The 24,936-nt window shown below is 50.5% G+C and overlaps 1 protein-coding gene across 1 annotated transcript in view; it reads left to right on the top strand.

Annotated features, from left to right (window-relative positions):
* LOC137366749 (integrin alpha-M-like) overlaps window positions 1-24,936 on the top strand; it is a gene marked incomplete at its 3' end in the record, with an annotated part of 213,818 nt that overhangs the window by 172,429 nt on the left and 16,453 nt on the right. The gene's annotated exons all lie outside the window — the stretch shown is intronic.

The raw sequence follows: 24,936 nt of genomic DNA, 5'->3' as shown, positions 1-24,936 counted from the left end.
AGTACAGATATCTCCCTGAGAGATAGGGTCTGCGACACCAGTCAGTGTACAGATATCACCCTGAGAGAGAGGGACTGAGAGACACCAGTCAGTGTAACAGATATCACCCTGGGAGAGAGGGACTGAGAGACACCAGTCAGTGTACAGATATCACCCTGAGAGAGGGGACTGAGAGACACCAGTCAGTGTACTGATATCTCCCTGAGAGAGGGGACTGAGAGACACCAGTCTGTCTACTGATATCTCGCTTAGAGAGAGGGACTGAGAGACACCAGTCAGTGTACTGATATGTCCCTGAGAGAGAGGGAATGAGAGACACCAGTCAGTGTACAGATATCACCCTGCGAGAGAGGGACTGAGAGACACCAGTCAGTGTTCTGATATGTCCCTGGGAGAGAGGGACTGAGAGACATCAGTCAGTGTACAGATATCTCCCTGAGAGAGAGGGACTGAGAAACACCAGTCAGTGTACTGATATGTCCCTGGGGGAGAGGGACTGAGAGACACCAGTCAGTGTGCAGATATCTCCCTGAGAGAGTGGGACTGAGAGACACCAGTCATTGTACTGAAATCTCCCTGAGAGAGAGGAACTGAGAGACACCTGTCAGTGTACTGATATGTCCCTGAGAGAGAGGGAATAAGAGACACCAGTCAGTGTACAGATATCTCCCTGAGAGAGAGGGACTGAGAGACACCAGTCAGTGTCTTGATATGTCCCAGGTAGAGAGGGACTGAGAGACACCAGTCAGTGTACTGATATGTCCCTGAGAGAGAGGGAATAAGAGACACCAGTCAGTGTACAGATATCTCCCTGAGAGAGAGGGACTGAGAGACACCAGACAGTGTCTTGATATGTCCCTGGGAGAGAGGGTCTGAGAGACACCTGTCAGTGTACAGATATCTCCCAGAGAGAGAGGGACTGAGAGACACCAGTCAGTGTACAGATATCACCCTGAGAGAGAGGGATTGAGAGACACCAGTCAGTGTACAGATATCACCCTGAGAGAGAGGGACTGAGAGACACCAGTCACTGTTCTGATATGTCCCTGGGAGAGAGGGACTGAGAGACATCAGTCAGTGTACAGATTTCACCCTGAGAGAGAAGGGACTGAGAGACACCAGTCAGTGTACAGATATCTCCCTGAGAGAGAGGGACTGAGACACCAGTCAGTGTACAGATATCTCCCTGAGAGAGAGGGACTGAGACACCAGTCACTGTACAGATATCACCCTGAGAGAGAGGGACTGAGAGACACCAGTCAGTGTACAGATATCTCCCTGAGAGAGAGGGACTGAGATACCAGTCAGTGTACAGATATCACCCTGAGAGAGAGGGACTGAGAGACACCAGTCAGTGTACAGATATCAGCCTGAAAGAGAGGGACTGAGAGACACCAGTCAGTGTACAGATATCACCCTGGGAGAGAGGGCCTGAGAGAGACCAGTCAGTGTACAGATATCACCCTGAGAGAGGGGACTGAGAGACACCAGTCAGTGCACTGATATCTGCCTGAGAGAGAGGGACTGAGAGACACCAGTCAGTGTACAGATATCACCCTGAGAGAGAGAGGGACTGAGAGACACCAGTCAGTGTACAGATATGTCCCTGGGAGAGAGGGACTGAGAGACACCAGGAAGTGTACAGATATCACCCTGAGAGAGAGGGACTGAGAGACACCAGTCAGTGTACAGATATCACCCTGAGAGAGAGGGACTGAGAGACACCAGTCAGTGTACAGATATGTCCCTGGGAGAGAGGGACTGAGAGACACCAGTCGGTGTACAGATATCACCCTGAGAGAGAGGGACTGAGAGACATCAGTCGGAGTACAGATATCTCCCTGAGAGATAGGGTCTGCGACACCAGTCAGTGTACAGATATCACCCTGAGAGAGAGGGACTGAGAGACACCAGTCAGTGTAACAGATATCACCCTGGGAGAGAGGGACTGAGAGACACCAGTCAGTGTACAGATATCACCCTGAGAGAGGGGACTGAGAGACACCAGTCAGTGTACTGATATCTCCCTGAGAGAGGGGACTGAGAGACACCAGTCTGTCTACTGATATCTCGCTTAGAGAGAGGGACTGAGAGACACCAGTCAGTGTACTGATATGTCCCTGAGAGAGAGGGAATGAGAGACACCAGTCAGTGTACAGATATCACCCTGCGAGAGAGGGACTGAGAGACACCAGTCAGTGTTCTGATATGTCCCTGGGAGAGAGGGACTGAGAGACATCAGTCAGTGTACAGATATCTCCCTGAGAGAGAGGGACTGAGAAACACCAGTCAGTGTACTGATATGTCCCTGGGGGAGAGGGACTGAGAGACACCAGTCAGTGTGCAGATATCTCCCTGAGAGAGTGGGACTGAGAGACACCAGTCATTGTACTGAAATCTCCCTGAGAGAGAGGAACTGAGAGACACCAGTCAGTGTACTGATATGTCCCTGAGAGAGAGGGAATAAGAGACACCAGTCAGTGTACAGATATCTCCCTGAGAGAGAGGGACTGAGAGACACCAGTCAGTGTCTTGATATGTCCCAGGTAGAGAGGGACTGAGAGACACCAGTCATTGCACTGAAATCTCCCTGAGAGAGAGTGACTGAGAGACACCAGTCAGTGTACTGATATGTCCCTGAGAGAGAGGGAATAAGAGACACCAGTCAGTGTACAGATATCTCCCTGAGAGAGAGGGACTGAGAGACACCAGTCAGTGTGCAGATATCTCCCTGAGAGAGAGGGATTGAGAGACACCAGTCAGTGTGCAGATATCTCCCTGAGAGAGTGGGACTGAGAGACACCTGTCAGTGTACAGATATCTCCCTGAGAGAGAGGGACTGAAAGACACCAGTCAGTGCACAGATATCTCCCTGAGAGAGAGAGGGACTGAGAGACACCTGTCAGTGCACAGATATCTCCCTGAGAGAGAGGGACTGAGAGACACCAGTCAGTGCACAGATATCGCCTCGAGAGAGAGGGGGACTGAGAGACACCAGTCAGTGTACAGATATCACCCTGAGAGAGTGGGACTGAGAGACACCTGTCAGTGTACAGATATCTCCCTTAGATAGAGGGACTGAGAGACACCAGTCAGTGTACAGATATCACCCTGAGAGAGGGGGACTGAGAGGCACCAGTCAGTGTACAGATATCACCCTGAGAGAGAGGGACTGAGAGACACCAGTCAGTGTACAGATATGTCCCTGCGAGAGAGGGACTGAGAGACACCAGTCAGTGTACAGATATCACCCTGAGAGAGAGGGACTGAGAGATACCAGTCAGTGTACAGATATCACCCTGAGAGAGAGGGACTGAGAGACACCAGTCAGTGTACAGATATGTGCCTGGGAGAGAGGGACTGAGAGACACCAGTCAGTGTACAGATATCTCCCAGAGAGAGATGGACTGAGAGACACCAGTCAGTGTATAGATATCACCCGAAGAGAGAGGGACTGAGAGACACCAGTCAGTGTACAGATATCTCCCAGAGAGAGATGGACTGTGAGACACCAGTCAGTGCACATATATCTCCCTGAGACAGAGGGACTGAGAGACACCAGTCAGTGTACAGATATCACCCTGAGAGAGAGGGATTGAGAGACACCAGTAAGTGTACAGATATCTCCCTGAGAGAGAGGGATTGAGAGACACCAGTCAGTGTACAGATATCTCCCTGAGAGAGAGGGACTGAGACACCAGTCAGGGTACAGATATCACCCTGAGAGAGAGGGACTGAGAGACAGCAGTCAGAGTACAGATATCTCCCTGAGAGAGAGGGACTGAGAGACACCAGTCAGTGTGCAGATATCTCCCTGAGAGAGAGGGACTGAGAGACACCAGTCAGTGTACTGATATCTCCCTGACAGAGAGGGACTGAGAGACCAGTCAGGGTACAGATATCACCCTGAGAGAGAGGGACTGAGAGACAGCAGTCAGAGTACAGATATCTCCCTGAGAGAGAGGGACTGAGAGACACCAGTCAGTGTGCAGATATCTCCCTGAGAGAGAGGGACTGAGAGACACCAGTCAGTGTACTGATATCTCCCTGACAGAGAGGGACTGAGAGACACCAGTCAGTGTACTGATATGTCCCTGGGAGAGAGGGACTGAGAGACACCAGTCAGTGTACAGATATCACCCTGTGAGAGAGGGACTGAGAGACACCTGTCTGTGTACGGATATCACCCTGGGAGAGAGGGCCTGAGAGAGACCAGTCAGTGTACAGATATCACCCTGAGAGAGGGGACTGAGAGACACCAGTCAGTGCACTGATATCTGCCTGAGAGAGAGGGGACTGAGAGACACCAGTCAGTGTACAGATATCTCCCTGAGAGAGAGGAACTGAGAGACACCATTCAGTGTACTGATATGTCCCTGAGAGAGAGGGAATAAGAGACACCAGTCAGTGTACAGATATCTCCCTGAGAGAGAGGAACTGAGAGACACCATTCAGTGTACTGATATGTCCCTGAGAGAGAGGGAATAAGAGACACCAGTCAGTGTACAGATATCTCCCTGAGAGAGAGGGACAGAGAGACACCTGTCAGTGTCTTGATATGTCCCTGGGAGAGAGGGTCTGGAGCCAGCAGTCAGTGCATAGATATCACCCTGAGAGAGAGGGACTGAGAGACACCAGTCAGTGTACAGATATGTCCCTGGGAGAGAGGGACTGAGAGACACCAGTCAGTGCACAGATATCTCCCCGAGAGAGAGAGGGACTGAGAGACACCAGTCAGTGTACAGGTATCACCCTGAGAGAGTGGGACTGAGAGACACCTGTCAGTGTACAGATATCTCCCTTAGAGAGAGGGACTGAGAGACACCAGTCAGTGTACAGATATCACCCTGAGAGAGGGGGACTGAGAGACACCAGTCAGTGTATAGATATCACCCGAAGAGAGAGGGACTGAGAGACACCAGTCAGTGTACAGATATCTCCCAGAGTGAGATGGACTGTGAGACACCAGTCAGTGCACATATATCTCCCTGAGACAGAGGGACTGAGAGACACCAGTCAGTGTACAGATATCACCCTGAGAGAGAGGGATTGAGAGACACCAGTAAGTGTACAGATATCTCCCTGAGAGAGAGGGATTGAGAGACACCAGTCAGTGTACAGATATCTCCCTGAGAGAGAGGGACTGAGACACCAGTCAGGGTATAGATATCACCCTGAGAGAGAGGGACTGAGAGACAGCAGTCAGAGTACAGATATCTCCCTGAGAGAGAGGGACTGAGAGACACCAGTCAGTGTGCAGATATCTCCCTGAGAGAGAGGGACTGAGAGACACCAGTCAGTGTACTGATATCTCCCTGACAGAGAGGGACTGAGAGACACCAGTCAGTGTACTGATATGTCCCTGGGAGAGAGGGACTGAGAGACACCAGTCAGTGTACAGATATCACCCTGTGAGAGAGGGACTGAGAGACACCTGTCAGTGTACGGATATCACCCTGGGAGAGAGGGCCTGAGAGAGACCAGTCAGTGTACAGATATCACCCTGAGAGAGGGGACTGAGAGACACCAGTCAGTGCACTGATATCTGCCTGAGAGAGGGGACTGAGAGACACCAGTCATTGTACTGAAATCTCCCTGAGAGAGAGGAACTGAGAGACACCAGTCAGTGTACTGATATGTCCCTGAGAGAGAGGGAATAAGAGACACCAGTCAGTGTACAGATATCTCCCTGAGAGAGAGGGACTGAGAGACACCAGTCAGTGTCTTGATATGTCCCAGGGAGAGAGGGACTGAGAGACACCAGTCATTGCACTGAAATCTCCCAGAGAGAGAGTGACTGAGAGACACCAGTCAGTGTACTGATATGTCCCTGAGAGAGAGGGAATAAGAGACACCAGTCAGTGTACAGATATCTCCCTGAGAGAGAGGGACAGAGAGACACCTGTCAGTGTCTTGATATGTCCCTGGGAGAGAGGGTCTGGAGCCACCAGTCAGTGCATAGATATCACCCAGAGAGAGTGGGACTGAGAGACACCTGTCAGTGCACAGATATCTCCCGGAGAGAGAGGGGTCTGAGAGACACCAGTCAGTCTACAGATATCACACAGAGAGAGAGTGACTGAGAGACACCAGTCAGTGTACAGATATCACACTGAGAGAGAGGGACTGAGAGACACCAGTCAATGTACAGATATCACCCTGAGAGAGAGGGACTGAGAGACACCAGTCAGTGTACAGATATCACCCTGTGAGAGAGGGACTGAGAGAGACCAGTCAGTGTACAGATATCTCCCTGAGAGAGAGGGACTGAGAGAAACCAGTCAGTGTACAGATATCACCCTGAGAGAGAGGGACTGAGAGACACCAGTCGGTGTACTGATATGTCCCTGGGAGAGAGGGACTGAGAGACAGCAATCAGTGTACAGATATCACCCTGAGAGAGAGGGACTGAGAGACACCAGTCAGTGTACAGATATCGCCCTGAGAGAGAGGGACTGAGAGACACCAGTCAGTGTACAGATATCACCCTGAGAGAGAGGGACTGAGAGACACCAGTCAGTGTACAGATATCACCCTGGGAGAGAGGGCCTGAGAGACACCAGTCAGTGCACTGATATCTGCCTGAGAGAGGGGACTGAGAGACACCAGTCATTGTACTGAAATCTCCCTGAGAGAGAGTGACTGAGAGACACCAGTCAGTGTACTGATATGTCCCTGAGAGAGAGGGAATAAGAGACACCAGTCAGTGTACAGATATCTCCCTGAGAGAGAGGGGACTGAGAGACACCAGTCAGTGCACAGATATCACACTGAGAGAGAGTGACTGAGAGACACCAGTCAGTGTACAGATATCACACTGAGAGAGAGGGCCTGAGAGACACCAGTCAGTGGACAGATATCTCCCTGAGAGAGAGGGACTGGAGACACCAGTCAGTGTACTGATATGTCCCTGAGAGAGAGGGAATAAGAGACACCAGTCAGTGTATAGATATCACCCTGAGAGAGTGGGACTGAGAGACACCAGTCAGTGTACAGATATCTCCCTGAGAGAGAGGGACTGAGAGACACCAGTCAGTGTACTGATATCTCCCTGAGAGAGAGGGACTGAGAGACACCAGTCAGTGTACTGATATGTCCCTGGGAGAGAGGGACTGAGAGACACCAGTCAGTGTACAGATATCACCGTGGGAGAGAGGGACTGAGAGACACCAGTCAGTGTACTGATATCTCCCTGAGCGAGTGGACTGAGAGACACCAGTCAGTGTACTGATATCTCCCTGAGAGCGAGGGACTGAGAGACACCAGTCAGTGTAAAGATATCACCCTGAGAGAGAGGGACTGAGAGACACCAGTCAGTGTACAGATATCTCCCTGAGAGAGAGGGACTGAGAGACACCAGTCAGTGTACTGATATGTCCCTGGGAGAGAGGGACTGAGAGACACCAGTCAGTGTACAGATATCTCCCTGAGAGAGTGGGACTGAGAGACACCAGTCAATGTACAGATATGTCCCTGGCAGAGAGGGACTGAGAGACACCCGTCAGTGTACAGATATGTCCCTGGGAGAGGGACTGAGAGACACCAGTCAGTGTACAGATATGTCCCTGGGAGAGAGAGACTGAGAGACACCATTCAGTGTACTGATATGTCCCTGAGAGAGAAGGGACTGAGAGACACCAGTCAGTGTACAGATATCACCCTGAGAGAGAGGGACTGAGAGACACCAGTCAGTGTACAGATATGTGCCTGGGAGAGAGGGACTGAGAGACACCAGTCAGTGTACAGATATCTCCCAGAGAGAGATGGACTGAGAGACACCAGTCAGTGTATAGATATCACCCGAAGAGAGAGGGACTGAGAGACACCAGTCAGTGTACAGATATCTCCCAGAGAGAGATGGACTGTGAGACACCAGTCAGTGCACATATATCTCCCTGAGACAGAGGGACTGAGAGACACCAGTCAGTGTACAGATATCACCCTGAGAGAGAGGGATTGAGAGACACCAGTAAGTGTACAGATATCTCCCTGAGAGAGAGGGATTGAGAGACACCAGTCAGTGTACAGATATCTCCCTGAGAGAGAGGGACTGAGACACCAGTCAGGGTACAGATATCACCCTGAGAGAGAGGGACTGAGAGACAGCAGTCAGAGTACAGATATCTCCCTGAGAGAGAGGGACTGAGAGACACCAGTCAGTGTGCAGATATCTCCCTGAGAGAGAGGGACTGAGAGACACCAGTCAGTGTACTGATATCTCCCTGACAGAGAGGGACTGAGAGACCAGTCAGGGTACAGATATCACCCTGAGAGAGAGGGACTGAGAGACAGCAGTCAGAGTACAGATATCTCCCTGAGAGAGAGGGACTGAGAGACACCAGTCAGTGTGCAGATATCTCCCTGAGAGAGAGGGACTGAGAGACACCAGTCAGTGTACTGATATCTCCCTGACAGAGAGGGACTGAGAGACACCAGTCAGTGTACTGATATGTCCCTGGGAGAGAGGGACTGAGAGACACCAGTCAGTGTACAGATATCACCCTGTGAGAGAGGGACTGAGAGACACCTGTCAGTGTACGGATATCACCCTGGGAGAGAGGGCCTGAGAGAGACCAGTCAGTGTACAGATATCACCCTGAGAGAGGGGACTGAGAGACACCAGTCAGTGCACTGATATCTGCCTGAGAGAGAGGGGACTGAGAGACACCAGTCAGTGTACAGATATCTCCCTGAGAGAGAGGAACTGAGAGACACCATTCAGTGTACTGATATGTCCCTGAGAGAGAGGGAATAAGAGACACCAGTCAGTGTACAGATATCTCCCTGAGAGAGAGGAACTGAGAGACACCATTCAGTGTACTGATATGTCCCTGAGAGAGAGGGAATAAGAGACACCAGTCAGTGTACAGATATCTCCCTGAGAGAGAGGGACTGAGAGACACCAGTCAGTGTCTTGATATGTCCCAGGGAGAGAGGGACTGAGAGACACCAGTCATTGCACTGAAATCTCCCAGAGAGAGAGTGACTGAGAGACACCAGTTAGTGTACTGATATGTCCCTGAGAGAGAGGGAATAAGAGACACCAGTCAGTGTACAGATATCTCCCTGAGAGAGAGGGACAGAGAGACACCTGTCAGTGTCTTGATATGTCCCTGGGAGAGAGGGTCTGGAGCCAGCAGTCAGTGCATAGATATCACCCTGAGAGAGAGGGACTGAGAGACACCAGTCAGTGTACAGATATGTCCCTGGGAGAGAGGGACTGAGAGACACCAGTCAGTGCACAGATATCTCCCCGAGAGAGAGAGGGACTGAGAGACACCAGTCAGTGTACAGGTATCACCCTGAGAGAGTGGGACTGAGAGACACCTGTCAGTGTACAGATATCTCCCTTAGAGAGAGGGACTGAGAGACACCAGTCAGTGTACAGATATCACCCTGAGAGAGGGGGACTGAGAGACACCAGTCAGTGTATAGATATCACCCGAAGAGAGAGGGACTGAGAGACACCAGTCAGTGTACAGATATCTCCCAGAGTGAGATGGACTGTGAGACACCAGTCAGTGCACATATATCTCCCTGAGACAGAGGGACTGAGAGACACCAGTCAGTGTACAGATATCACCCTGAGAGAGAGGGATTGAGAGACACCAGTAAGTGTACAGATATCTCCCTGAGAGAGAGGGATTGAGAGACACCAGTCAGTGTACAGATATCTCCCTGAGAGAGAGGGACTGAGACACCAGTCAGGGTATAGATATCACCCTGAGAGAGAGGGACTGAGAGACAGCAGTCAGAGTACAGATATCTCCCTGAGAGAGAGGGACTGAGAGACACCAGTCAGTGTGCAGATATCTCCCTGAGAGAGAGGGACTGAGAGACACCAGTCAGTGTACTGATATCTCCCTGACAGAGAGGGACTGAGAGACACCAGTCAGTGTACTGATATGTCCCTGGGAGAGAGGGACTGAGAGACACCAGTCAGTGTACAGATATCACCCTGTGAGAGAGGGACTGAGAGACACCTGTCAGTGTACGGATATCACCCTGGGAGAGAGGGCCTGAGAGAGACCAGTCAGTGTACAGATATCACCCTGAGAGAGGGGACTGAGAGACACCAGTCAGTGCACTGATATCTGCCTGAGAGAGGGGACTGAGAGACACCAGTCATTGTACTGAAATCTCCCTGAGAGAGAGGAACTGAGAGACACCAGTCAGTGTACTGATATGTCCCTGAGAGAGAGGGAATAAGAGACACCAGTCAGTGTACAGATATCTCCCTGAGAGAGAGGGACTGAGAGACACCAGTCAGTGTCTTGATATGTCCCAGGGAGAGAGGGACTGAGAGACACCAGTCATTGCACTGAAATCTCCCAGAGAGAGAGTGACTGAGAGACACCAGTCAGTGTACTGATATGTCCCTGAGAGAGAGGGAATAAGAGACACCAGTCAGTGTACAGATATCTCCCTGAGAGAGAGGGACAGAGAGACACCTGTCAGTGTCTTGATATGTCCCTGGGAGAGAGGGTCTGGAGCCACCAGTCAGTGCATAGATATCACCCAGAGAGAGTGGGACTGAGAGACACCTGTCAGTGCACAGATATCTCCCGGAGAGAGAGGGGTCTGAGAGACACCAGTCAGTCTACAGATATCACACAGAGAGAGAGTGACTGAGAGACACCAGTCAGTGTACAGATATCACACTGAGAGAGAGGGACTGAGAGACACCAGTCAATGTACAGATATCACCCTGAGAGAGAGGGACTGAGAGACACCAGTCAGTGTACAGATATCACCCTGAGAGAGAGGGACTGAGAGAGACCAGTCAGTGTACAGATATCTCCCTGAGAGAGAGGGACTGAGAGAAACCAGTCAGTGTACAGATATCACCCTGAGAGAGAGGGACTGAGAGACACCAGTCGGTGTACTGATATGTCCCTGGGAGAGAGGGACTGAGAGACAGCAATCAGTGTACAGATATCACCCTGAGAGAGAGGGACTGAGAGACACCAGTCAGTGTACAGATATCGCCCTGAGAGAGAGGGACTGAGAGACACCAGTCAGTGTACAGATATCACCCTGAGAGAGAGGGACTGAGAGACACCAGTCAGTGTACAGATATCACCCTGGGAGAGAGGGCCTGAGAGACACCAGTCAGTGCACTGATATCTGCCTGAGAGAGGGGACTGAGAGACACCAGTCATTGTACTGAAATCTCCCTGAGAGAGAGTGACTGAGAGACACCAGTCAGTGTACTGATATGTCCCTGAGAGAGAGGGAATAAGAGACACCAGTCAGTGTACAGATATCTCCCTGAGAGAGAGGGGACTGAGAGACACCAGTCAGTGCACAGATATCACACTGAGAGAGAGTGACTGAGAGACACCAGTCAGTGTACAGATATCACACTGAGAGAGAGGGCCTGAGAGACACCAGTCAGTGGACAGATATCTCCCTGAGAGAGAGGGACTGGAGACACCAGTCAGTGTACTGATATGTCCCTGAGAGAGAGGGAATAAGAGACACCAGTCAGTGTATAGATATCACCCTGAGAGAGTGGGACTGAGAGACACCAGTCAGTGTACAGATATCTCCCTGAGAGAGAGGGACTGAGAGACACCAGTCAGTGTACTGATATCTCCCTGAGAGAGAGGGACTGAGAGACACCAGTCAGTGTACTGATATGTCCCTGGGAGAGAGGGACTGAGAGACACCAGTCAGTGTACAGATATCACCGTGGGAGAGAGTGACTGAGAGACACCAGTCAGTGTACTGATATCTCCCTGAGCGAGTGGACTGAGAGACACCAGTCAGTGTACTGATATCTCCCTGAGAGCGAGGGACTGAGAGACACCAGTCAGTGTAAAGATATCACCCTGAGAGAGAGGGACTGAGAGACACCAGTCAGTGTACAGATATCTCCCTGAGAGAGAGGGACTGAGAGACACCAGTCAGTGTACTGATATGTCCCTGGGAGAGAGGGACTGAGAGACACCAGTCAGTGTACAGATATCTCCCTGAGAGAGTGGGACTGAGAGACACCAGTCAATGTACAGATATGTCCCTGGCAGAGAGGGACTGAGAGACACCCGTCAGTGTACAGATATGTCCCTGGGAGAGGGACTGAGAGACACCAGTCAGTGTACAGATATGTCCCTGGGAGAGAGAGACTGAGAGACACCATTCAGTGTACTGATATGTCCCTGAGAGAGAAGGGACTGAGAGACACCAGTCAGTGTACAGATATGTCCCTGAGAGAGAAGGGACTGAGAGACACCAGTAAGTGTACAGATATCTCCCTGAGAGAGAGGGGTCTGAGTGACACCAGTCAGTGTACAGATATCTCCCTGAGAGAGGGGACTGAGAGACACCAGTCAATGTACAGATATCTCCCTGAGAGAGAGGTGAATGAGAGACACCAGTCAGTGTACAGATATCTCCCTGAGAGAGAAGGGACTGAGAGACACCAGTCAGTGTACAGATATCACCCTGAGAGAGACGGACTGAGAGACACCAGTCAGTGTACAGATATCACCCTGAGAGAGGGGACTGAGAGACACCAGTCAGTGTACAGATATCTCCCTGAGAGAGAGGGACTGAGAGACACCAGTCAGTGTCTTGATATGTCCCAGGTAGAGAGGGACTGAGAGACACCAGTCATTGCACTGAAATCTCCCTGAGAGAGAGTGACTGAGAGACACCAGTCAGTGTACTGATATGTCCCTGAGAGAGAGGGAATAAGAGACACCAGTCAGTGTACAGATATCTCCCTGAGAGAGAGGGACTGAGAGACACCAGTCAGTGTGCAGATATCTCCCTGAGAGAGAGGGATTGAGAGACACCAGTCAGTGTGCAGATATCTCCCTGAGAGAGTGGGACTGAGAGACACCTGTCAGTGTACAGATATCTCCCTGAGAGAGTGGGACTGAGAGACACCAGTCAATGTACAGATATGTCCCTGGCAGAGAGGGACTGAGAGACACCCGTCAGTGTACAGATATGTCCCTGGGAGAGGGACTGAGAGACACCAGTCAGTGTACAGATATGTCCCTGGGAGAGAGAGACTGAGAGACACCATTCAGTGTACTGATATGTCCCTGAGAGAGAAGGGACTGAGAGACACCAGTCAGTGTACAGATATGTCCCTGAGAGAGAAGGGACTGAGAGACACCAGTAAGTGTACAGATATCTCCCTGAGAGAGAGGGGTCTGAGTGACACCAGTCAGTGTACAGATATCTCCCTGAGAGAGGGGACTGAGAGACACCAGTCAATGTACAGATATCTCCCTGAGAGAGAGGTGAATGAGAGACACCAGTCAGTGTACAGATATCTCCCTGAGAGAGAAGGGACTGAGAGACACCAGTCAGTGTACAGATATCACCCTGAGAGAGACGGACTGAGAGACACCAGTCAGTGTACAGATATCACCCTGAGAGAGGGGACTGAGAGACACCAGTCAGTGTACAGATATCTCCCTGAGAGAGAGGGACTGAGAGACACCAGTCAGTGTCTTGATATGTCCCAGGTAGAGAGGGACTGAGAGACACCAGTCATTGCACTGAAATCTCCCTGAGAGAGAGTGACTGAGAGACACCAGTCAGTGTACTGATATGTCCCTGAGAGAGAGGGAATAAGAGACACCAGTCAGTGTACAGATATCTCCCTGAGAGAGAGGGACTGAGAGACACCAGTCAGTGTGCAGATATCTCCCTGAGAGAGAGGGATTGAGAGACACCAGTCAGTGTGCAGATATCTCCCTGAGAGAGTGGGACTGAGAGACACCTGTCAGTGTACAGATATCTCCCTGAGAGAGAGGGACTGAAAGACACCAGTCAGTGCACAGATATCTCCCTGAGAGAGAGAGGGACTGAGAGACACCTGTCAGTGCACAGATATCTCCCTGAGAGAGAGGGACTGAGAGACACCAGTCAGTGCACAGATATCGCCTCGAGAGAGAGGGGGACTGAGAGACACCAGTCAGTGTACAGATATCACCCTGAGAGAGTGGGACTGAGAGACACCTGTCAGTGTACAGATATCTCCCTTAGATAGAGGGACTGAGAGACACCAGTCAGTGTACAGATATCACCCTGAGAGAGGGGGACTGAGAGGCACCAGTCAGTGTACAGATATCACCCTGAGAGAGAGGGACTGAGAGACACCAGTCAGTGTACAGATATCACCCTGAGAGAGAGGGACTGAGAGACACCAGTCAGTGTACAGATATGTCCCTGCGAGAGAGGGACTGAGAGACACCAGTCAGTGTACAGATATCACCCTGAGAGAGAGGGACTGAGAGATACCAGTCAGTGTACAGATATCACCCTGAGAGAGAGGGACTGAGAGACACCAGTCAGTGTACAGATATGTCCCTGGGAGAGAGGGACTGAGAGACACCAGTCAGTGTACAGATATCTCCCAGAGAGAGATGGACTGAGAGACACCAGTCAGTGCACATATATCTTCCTGAGACAGAGGGACTGAGAGACACCAGTCAGTGTACAGATATCACCCTGAGAGAGAGGGATTGAGAGACACCAGTAAGTGTACAGATATCTCCCTGAGAGAGAGGGATTGAGAGACACCAGTCAGTGTACAGATATCTCCCTGCGAGAGAGGGACTGAGAGACAGCAGTCAGAGTACAGATATCTCCCTGAGAGAGAGGGACTGAGAGACACCAGTCAGTGTGCAGATATCTCCCTGAGAGAGAGGGACTGAGAGACACCAGTCAGTGTACTGATATCTCCCTGACAGAGAGGGACTGAGAGACACCAGTCAGTGTACTGATATGTCCCTGGGAGAGAGGGACTGAGAGACACCAGTCAGTGTACAGATATCACCCTGTGAGAGAGGGACTGAGAGACACCTGTCAGTGTATGGATATCACCCTGGGAGAGAGGGCCTGAGAGAGACCAGTCAGTGTACAGATATCACCCTGAGAGAGGGGACTGAGAGACACCAGTCAGTGCACTGATATCTGCCTGAGAGAGGGGACTGAGAGACACCAGTCATTGTACTGAAATCTCCCTGAGAGAGAGGAACTGAGAGACACCAGTCAGTGTACTGATATGTCCCTGAGAGAGAGGGAATAAGAGACACCAGTCAGTGTACAGATATCTCCCTGAGAGAGAGGGACTGAGAGACACCAGTCAGTGTCTTGATATGTCCCAGGGAGAGAGGGACTGAGAGACACCAGTCATTGCACTGAAATCTCCCAGAGAGAGAGTGACTGAGAGACACCAGTTAGTGTACTGATATGTCCCTGAGAGAGAGGGAATAAGAGACACCAGTCAGTGTACAGATATCTCCCTGAGAGAGAGGGACAGAGAGACACCTGTCAGTGTCTTGATATGTCCCTGGGAGAGAGGGTCTGGAGCCAGCAGTCAGTGCATAGATATCACCCTGAGAGAGAGGGACTGAGAGACACCAGTCAGTGTACAGATATGTCCCTGGGAGAGAGGGACTGAGAGACACCAGTCAGTGCACAGATATCTCCCCGAGAGAGAGAGGGACTGAGAGACACCAGTCAGTGTACAGGTATCACCCTGAGAGAGTGGGACTGAGAGACACCTGTCAGTGTACAGATATCTCCCTTAGAGAGAGGGACTGAGAGACACCAGTCAGTGTACAGATATCACCCTGAGAGAGGGGGACTGAGAGACACCAGTCAGTGTATAGATATCACCCGAAGAGAGAGGGACTGAGAGACACCAGTCAGTGTACAGATATCTCCCAGAGTGAGATGGACTGTGAGACACCAGTCAGTGCACATATATCTCCCTGAGACAGAGGGACTGAGAGACACCAGTCAGTGTACAGATATCACCCTGAGAGAGAGGGATTGAGAGACACCAGTAAGTGTACAGATATCTCCCTGAGAGAGAGGGATTGAGAGACACCAGTCAGTGTACAGATATCTCCCTGAGAGAGAGGGACTGAGACACCAGTCAGGGTATAGATATCACCCTGAGAGAGAGGGACTGAGAGACAGCAGTCAGAGTACAGATATCTCCCTGAGAGAGAGGGACTGAGAGACACCAGTCAGTGTGCAGATATCTCCCTGAGAGAGAGGGACTGAGAGACACCAGTCAGTGTACTGATATCTCCCTGACAGAGAGGGACTGAGAGACACCAGTCAGTGTACTGATATGTCCCTGGGAGAGAGGGACTGAGAGACACCAGTCAGTGTACAGATATCACCCTGTGAGAGAGGGACTGAGAGACACCTGTCAGTGTACGGATATCACCCTGGGAGAGAGGGCCTGAGAGAGACCAGTCAGTGTACAGATATCACCCTGAGAGAGGGGACTGAGAGACACCAGTCAGTGCACTGATATCTGCCTGAGAGAGGGGACTGAGAGACACCAGTCATTGTACTGAAATCTCCCTGAGAGAGAGGAACTGAGAGACACCAGTCAGTGTACTGATATGTCCCTGAGAGAGAGGGAATAAGAGACACCAGTCAGTGTACAGATATCTCCCTGAGAGAGAGGGACTGAGAGACACCAGTCAGTGTCTTGATATGTCCCAGGGAGAGAGGGACTGAGAGACACCAGTCATTGCACTGAAATCTCCCAGAGAGAGAGTGACTGAGAGACACCAGTCAGTGTACTGATATGTCCCTGAGAGAGAGGGAATAAGAGACACCAGTCAGTGTACAGATATCTCCCTGAGAGAGAGGGACAGAGAGACACCTGTCAGTGTCTTGATATGTCCCTGGGAGAGAGGGTCTGGAGCCACCAGTCAGTGCATAGATATCACCCAGAGAGAGTGGGACTGAGAGACACCTGTCAGTGCACAGATATCTCCCGGAGAGAGAGGGGTCTGAGAGACACCAGTCAGTGTACAGATATCACACAGAGAGAGAGTGACTGAGAGACACCAGTCAGTGTACAGATATCACACTGAGAGAGAGGGACTGAGAGACACCAGTCAATGTACAGATATCACCCTGAGAGAGAGGGACTGAGAGACACCAGTCAGTGTACAGATATCACCCTGAGAGAGAGGGACTGAGAGAGACCAGTCAGTGTACAGATATCTCCCTGAGAGAGAGGGACTGAGAGAAACCAGTCAGTGTACAGATATCACCCTGAGAGAGAGGGACTGAGAGACACCAGTCGGTGTACTGATATGTCCCTGGGAGAGAGGGACTGAGAGACAGCAATCAGTGTACAGATATCACCCTGAGAGAGAGGGACTGAGAGACACCAGTCAGTGTACAGATATCGCCCTGAGAGAGAGGGACTGAGAGACACCAGTCAGTGTACAGATATCACCCTGAGAGAGAGGGACTGAGAGACACCAGTCAGTGTACAGATATCACCCTGGGAGAGAGGGCCTGAGAGACACCAGTCAGTGCACTGATATCTGCCTGAGAGAGGGGACTGAGAGACACCAGTCAGTGTACTGAAATCTCCCTGAGAGAGAGTGACTGAGAGACACCAGTCAGTGTACTGATATGTCCCTGAGAGAGAGGGAATAAGAGACACCAGTCAGTGTACAGATATCTCCCTGAGAGAGAGGGGACTGAGAGACACCAGTCAGTGCACAGATATCACACTGAGAGAGAGTGACTGAGAGACACCAGTCAGTGTACAGATATCACACTGAGAGAGAGGGCCTGAGAGACACCAGTCAGTGGACAGATATCTCCCTGAGAGAGAGGGACTGGAGACACCAGTCAGTGTACTGATATGTCCATGAGAGAGAGGGAATAAGAGACACCAGTCAGTGTATAGATATCACCCTGAGAGAGTGGGACTGAGAGACACCAGTCAGTGTACAGATATCTCCCTGAGAGAGAGGGACTGAGAGACACCAGTCAGTGTACTGATATCTCCCTGAGAGAGAGGGACTGAGAGACACCAGTCAGTGTACTGATATGTCCCTGGGAGAGAGGGACTGAGAGACACCAGTCAGTGTACAGATATCACCGTGGGAGAGAGGGACTGAGAGACACCAGTCAGTGTACTGATATCTCCCTGAGCGAGTGGACTGAGAGACACCAGTCAGTGTACTGATATCTCCCTGAGAGCGAGGGACTGAGAGACACCAGTCAGTGTAAAGATATCACCCTGAGAGAGAGGGACTGAGAGACACCAGTCAGTGTACAGATATCTCCCTGAGAGAGAGGGACTGAGAGACACCAGTCAGTGTACTGATATGTCCCTGGGAGAGAGGGACTGAGAGACACCAGTCAGTGTACAGATATCTCCCTGAGAGAGTGGGACTGAGAGACACCAGTCAATGTACAGATATGTCCCTGGCAGAGAGGGACTGAGAGACACCCGTCAGTGTACAGATATGTCCCTGGGAGAGGGACTGAGAGACACCAGTCAGTGTACAGATATGTCCCTGGGAGAGAGAGACTGAGAGACACCATTCAGTGTACTGATATGTCCCTGAGAGAGAAGGGACTGAGAGACACCAGTCAGTGTACAGATATGTCCCTGAGAGAGAAGGGACTGAGAGACACCAGTAAGTGTACAGATATCTCCCTGAGAGAGAGGGGTCTGAGTGACACCAGTCAGTGTACAGATATCTCCCTGAGAGAGGGGACTGAGAGACACCAGTCAATGTACAGATATCTCCCTGAGAGAGAGGTGAATGAGAGACACCAGTCAGTGTACAGATATCTCCCTGAGAGAGAAGGGACTGAGAGACACCAGTCAGTGTACAGATATCACCCTGAGAGAGACGGACTGAGAGACACCAGTCAGTGTACAGATATCACCCTGAGAGAGGGGACTGAGAGACACCAGTCAGTGTACAGATATCTCCCTGAGAGAGAAGGGACTGAGAGACACCAGTCAGTGTACAGATATCTCCCTGAGAGAGAGGGACTGAGAGACACCAGTCAGTGTACAGATATCACCCTGAGAGAGACGGACTGAGAGACACCAGTCAGTGTACAGATATCACCCTGAGAGAGACGGACTGAGAGACACCAGTCAGTGTACAGATATCTCCCTGAGAGAGAAGGACTGAGAGACACCAGTCAGTGTACAGATATCACCCTGAGAGAGACGGACTGAGAGACACCAGTCAGTGGACAGATATCACCCTGAGAGAGAGAGGGTCTGAGAGACACCAGTCAGTGTACAGATATAACCCAGAGAGAGAGGGGACTGAGAGACACCAGTCAGTGTACCGATATCACCCTGAGAGAGAGGGACTGAGAGACACCAGTCAGTGTACAGATATCACCCTGAGAGAGACGGACTGAGAGACACCAGTCAGTGTACAGATATCTCCCTGAGAGAGAAGGACTGAGAGACACCAGTCAGTGTACAGATATCACCCTGAGAGAGACGGACTGAGAGACACCAGTCAGTGTACAGATATCACCCTGAGAGAGACGGACTGAGAGACACCAGTCAGTGTACAGATATCACCCTGAGAGTGAGAGACTGACTATTCTGCCTTTGTTTCTCAGCCGTTGCAGCTGGCTGACTGTAGGTCCGGGTTTGGAGGATGTTCATGTTTCACATTTCCTGAACGATTGTTGTACAAAATGTAATGTCACACATGTGAAACAATGACCTCATTGGGGAGGAACGTTTGTTGGAGTCTTCCCCATTTCCAACCCTTTCTGTGTTTCTCTCTCTCCCTGCATCTCTCTCTCTCTCTCTCTCTCTCTCTGTCCCTGCATCTCTCTCTCTCTCTCTCTCTCTCTCCCTGCATCTCTCTCTCTCTTTCTCTCTCTCTCTCCCTGCATCTCTCTCTCTCTTTCTCTCTCTCTCCCTGCATCTCTCTCTCTCTCTCTCTCCCTGCATCTCTCTCTCTCTCTCTCTCTCCCTGCATCTCTCTCTCTCTTTCTCTCTCTCTCCCTGCATCTCTCTCTCTCTCCCTGCATCTCTCTCTCTCTCTCTCTCTCCCTGCATCTCTCTCTTTATCTGCCTCTCTCTCTCTCCCTGCATCTCTCTCTCTCTCCCTGCATCTCTCTTTATCTGCCTCTCTCTCTCTCCCTGCATCTCTCTCTCTCTCCCTGCATCTCTCTCTCTCTCCCTGCATCTCTCTCTTTATCTGCATCTCTCTCTCTCCCTGCATCTCTTTTTCTCCCTGCATCTCTCTCTCTCCCTTCATCTCTCTCTTTATCTGCATCTCTGTCTCTCTCCCTGCATCTCTCGCTCTCTCTGCATCTCTCTCTCTCTGCATCTCTCTCTCTGCATCTCTCTCTCTCTTCCTGCATCTCTCTCTATCTGCATCTCTCTCTCTCTCTGCATCTCTCTCTATCTGCATCTCTCTCTATCTGCATCTCTCTCTCTCTCTGCATCTCTCTCTCTCTCTGCATCTCTTTCTCTTCCTGCATCTCTCTCTATCTGCATCTCTCTCTCTCTCTGCATCTCTCTCTATCTGCATCTCTCTCTCTTCCTGCATCTCTCTCTCTCTGCATCTCTCTCTCTGCATCTCTCTCTATCTGCATCTCTCTCTCTCTCTGCATCTCTCTCTCTCTCTGCATCTCTCTCTCTTCCTGCATCTCTCTCTCTTCCTGCATCTCTCTCTATCTGCATCTCTCTCTCTTCCTGCATCTCTCTCTCTTCCTGCATCTCTCTCTATCTGCATCTCTCTCTCTATCTGCATCTCTCTCCATCTGCATCTCTCTCTCTTCCTGCATCTCTCTCTATCTGCATCTCTCTCTCTTCCTGCATCTCTCTCTCTTCCTGCATCTCTCTCTATCTGCATCTCTCTCTCTTCCTGCATCTCTCTCTCTTCCTGCATCTCTCTCTGCATCTCTCTCTCTCTCTGCATCTCTCTCTCTCTCTGCATCTCTCTCTATCTGCATCTCTCTCTCTTCCTGCATCTCTCTCTATCTGCATCTCTCTCTCTCTCTGCATCTCTCTCTATCTGCATCTCTCTCTATCTGCATCTCTCTCTCTTCCTGCATCTCTCTCTCTTCCTGCATCTCTCTCTGTCTGCATCTCTCTCTCTTCCTGCATCTCTCTCTATCTGCATCTCTCTCTCTCTCTGCATCTCTCTCTATCTGCATCTCTCTCTCTCTGCATCTCTCTCTATCTGCATCTCTCTCTCTCTCTGCATCTCTCTCTATCTGCATCTCTCTCTCTTCCTGCATCTCTCTCTATCTGCATCTCTCTCTCTCTGCATCTCTCTCTCTCTGCATCTCTCTCTATCTGCATCTCTCTCTCTATCTGCATCTCTCTCTCTATCTGCATCTCTCTCTATCTGCATCTCTCTCTCTTCCTGCATCTCTCTCTGTCTGCATCTCTCTCTGTCTGCATCTCTCTCTCTCTCTGCATCTCTCTCTCTGCATCTCTCTCTATCTGCATCTCTCTCTCTCTGCATCTCTCTCTCTCTGCATCTCTCTCTCTCTGCATCTCTCTCTCTCTGCATCTCTCTCTCTTCCTGCATCTCTCTCTATCTGCATCTCTCTCTCTCTCTCTGCATCTCTCTCTCTCCCTGCATCTCTCTCTCTCTCTGCATCTCTTTCTCTCTCTCTGCATCTCCCTGTCTCTCTGCATCTCTCTCTCTCTCTCCCCCTGCATCTCTCTCTCTATCTGCATCTCTCTCTCTCTCCCTGCATCTCTTTCTCTCTCTGCATCTCTCTGTCTCTCTGCATCTCTCTCTCTCTCTCTGCATCTCTTTCTCTCATTGCATCTCTCTGTCTCTCTGCATCTCTCTCTCTCTGCATCTCTTTCTGTCTCCCTGCATCTCTTTCTCTCTCTGCATCTCTCTGTCTCTCTGCATCTCTCTGTCTCTGCATCTCTTTCTGTCTCCCTGCATCTCTTTCTCTCTCTGCATCTCTCTCTCTCTCTGCATCTCTCTCTCTATCTGCATCTCTCTCTTCCTGCATCTCTCTCTATCTGCATCTCTCTCTCTCCCTGCATCTCTCTCTCTGCATCTCTCTCTCTCTGTCTCTCTGCATCTCTCTCTCTCTCTCTGCATCTCTTTCTCTCTCTCTGCATCTCTTTCTCTCTCTCTGCATCTCTCTGTCTCTCTGCATCTCTCTCTCTCTCTCCCCCTGCATCTCTCTCTCTATCTGCATCTCTCTCTCTCTCCCTGCATCTCTTTCTCTCTCTGCATCTCTCTGTCTCTCTGCATCTCTCTCCCCCTGCATCTCTCTCTCTATCTGCATCTCTCTCTCTCTCCCTGCATCTCTTTCTCTCTCTGCATCTCTCTGTCTATCTGCATCTCTCTCTCTCTCCCTGCATCTCTTTCTCTCTCTGCATCTCTCTGTCTCTCTGCATCTATTTCTGTCTCCCTGCATCTCTTTCTCTCATTGCATCTCTCTGTCTCTCTGCATCTCTCTCTCTGCATCTCTTTCTGTCTTCCTGCATCTCTTTCTCTCCCTGCATCTCTCTCTCTCTCCCTGCATCTCTTTCTCTCATTGCATCTCTCTGTCTCTCTGCATCTCTCTCTCTGCATCTCTTTCTGTCTCCCTGCATCTCTTTCTCTCCCTGCATCTCTCTCTCTCTCCCTGCATCTCTTTCTCTCATTGCATCTCTCTGTCTCTCTGCATCTCTCTCTCTCTGCATCTCTTTCTGTCTCCCTGCATCTCTCTCTCTCTGCATCTCTTTCTGTCTCCCTGCATCTCTTTCTCTCTCTGCATCTCTCTGTCTCTCTGCATCTCTCTCTCTCTCCCTGCATCTCTTTCTCTCATTGCATCTCTCTGTCTCTCTCTCTCTGCATCTCTTTCGCTCTCTCTGCATCTCTCTCTCTCTCTCTCCCTGCATCTCTTTCTCTCTCTCTGCATCTCTCTCTCTCTCTGCATCTCTCTCTCTCTCTTCCTGCATCTCTCTCTCTTCCTGCATCTCTCTCTCTTCCTGCATCTCTCTCTATCTGCATCTCTCTCTCTTCCTGCATCTCTCTCTATCTGCATCTCTCTCTCTTCCTGCATCTCTCTCTCTTCCTGCATCTCTCTCTATCTGCATCTCTCTCTCTTCCTGCATCTCTCTCTCTTCCTGCATCTCTCTCTGCATCTCTCTCTATCTGCATCTCTCTCTCTCTCTGCATCTCTCTCTCTCTCTGCATCTCTCTCTATCTGCATCTCTCTCTCTTCCTGCATCTCTCTCTATCTGCATCTCTCTCTCTCTCTGCATCTCTCTCTATCTGCATCTCTCTCTATCTGCATCTCTCTCTCTTCCTGCATCTCTCTCTCTTCCTGCATCTCTCTCTGTCTGCATCTCTCTCTCTTCCTGCATCTCTCTCTATCTGCATCTCTCTCTCTCTCTGCATCTCTCTCTATCTGCATCTCTCTCTCTTCCTGCATCTCTCTCTATCTGCATCTCTCTCTCTCTGCATCTCTCTCTATCTGCATCTCTCTCTCTCTCTGCATCTCTCTCTATCTGCATCTCTCTCTCTTCCTGCATCTCTCTCTATCTGCATCTCTCTCTCTCTGCATCTCTCTCTCTCTGCATCTCTCTCTATCTGCATCTCTCTCTCTATCTGCATCTCTCTCTATCTGCATCTCTCTCTCTTCCTGCATCTCTCTCTGTCTGCATCTCTCTCTCTCTGCATCTCTCTCTCTCTCTCTGCATCTCTCTCTCTGCATCTCTCTCTATCTGCATCTCTCTCTCTCTGCATCTCTCTCTCTCTGCATCTCTCTCTATCTGCATCTCTCTCTCTTCCTGCATCTCTCTCTATCTGCATCTCTCTCTCTCTCCCTGCATCTCTCTCTCTCCCTGCATCTCTCTCTCTCTCTGCATCTCTTTCTCTCTCTCTGCATCTCCCTGTCTCTCTGCATCTCTCTCTCTCTATCTGCATCTCTCTCTCTCTCCCTGCATCTCTTTCTCTCTCTGCATCTCTCTGTCTCTCTGCATCTCTCTCTCTCTCTCTGCATCTCTTTCTCTCATTGCATCTCTCTGTCTCTCTGCATCTCTCTCTCTCTGCATCTCTTTCTGTCTCCCTGCATCTCTTTCTCTCTCTGCATCTCTCTGTCTCTCTGCATCTCTCTGTCTCTGCATCTCTTTCTGTCTCCCTGCATCTCTTTCTCTCTCTGCATCTCTCTCTCTATCTGCATCTCTCTCTCTATCTGCATCTCTCTCTTCCTGCATCTCTCTCTATCTGCATCTCTCTCTCTCCCTGCATCTCTCTCTCTGTCTCTCTGCATCTCTCTCTCTCTCTCTGCATCTCTTTCTCTCTCTCTGCATCTCTTTCTCTCTCTCTGCATCTCTCTGTCTCTCTGCATCTCTCTCTCTCTCTCCCCCTGCATCTCTCTCTCTATCTGCATCTCTCTCTCTCTCCCTGCATCTCTTTCTCTCTCTGCATCTCTCTGTCTCTCTGCATCTCTCTCCCCCTGCATCTCTCTCTCTATCTGCATCTCTCTCTCTCTCCCTGCATCTCTTTCTCTCTCTGCATCTCTCTGTCTCTCTGCATCTATTTCTGTCTCCCTGCATCTCTTTCTCTCATTGCATCTCTCTGTCTCTCTGCATCTCTCTCTCTGCATCTCTTTCTGTCTTCCTGCATCTCTTTCTCTCCCTGCATCTCTCTCTCTCTCCCTGCATCTCTTTCTCTCATTGCATCTCTCTGTCTCTCTGCATCTCTCTCTCTGCATCTCTTTCTGTCTCCCTGCATCTCTTTCTCTCCCTGCATCTCTCTCTCTCTCCCTGCATCTCTTTCTCTCATTGCATCTCTCTGTCTCTCTGCATCTCTCTCTCTCTGCATCTCTTTCTGTCTCCCTGCATCTCTCTCTCTCTGCATCTCTTTCTGTCTCCCTGCATCTCTTTCTCTCTCTGCATCTCTCTGTCTCTCTGCATCTCTCTCTCTCTCCCTGCATCTCTTTCTCTCATTGCATCTCTCTGTCTCTCTCTCTCTGCATCTCTTTCGCTCTCTCTGCATCTCTCTCTCTCTCTCCCTGCATCTCTTTCTCTCTCTCTGCATCTCTCTCTCTCTCTGCATCTCTCTCTCTCTCTCTCTGCATCTCTCTCTCTCTCTCTGCATATCTCTCTCTCTCTGCATATCTCTCTCTCTGCATCTCTCTCTGTGTTTCTGTCTCCTTTTCCCTGTCTCCCTGTCT

This window comes from Heterodontus francisci, unplaced genomic scaffold (genome assembly GCF_036365525.1).
Source record: "Heterodontus francisci isolate sHetFra1 unplaced genomic scaffold, sHetFra1.hap1 HAP1_SCAFFOLD_991, whole genome shotgun sequence".
NCBI lineage: Eukaryota > Metazoa > Chordata > Chondrichthyes > Heterodontiformes > Heterodontidae > Heterodontus > Heterodontus francisci.
This window is presented reverse-complemented; position numbering and strand designations above follow the sequence as displayed.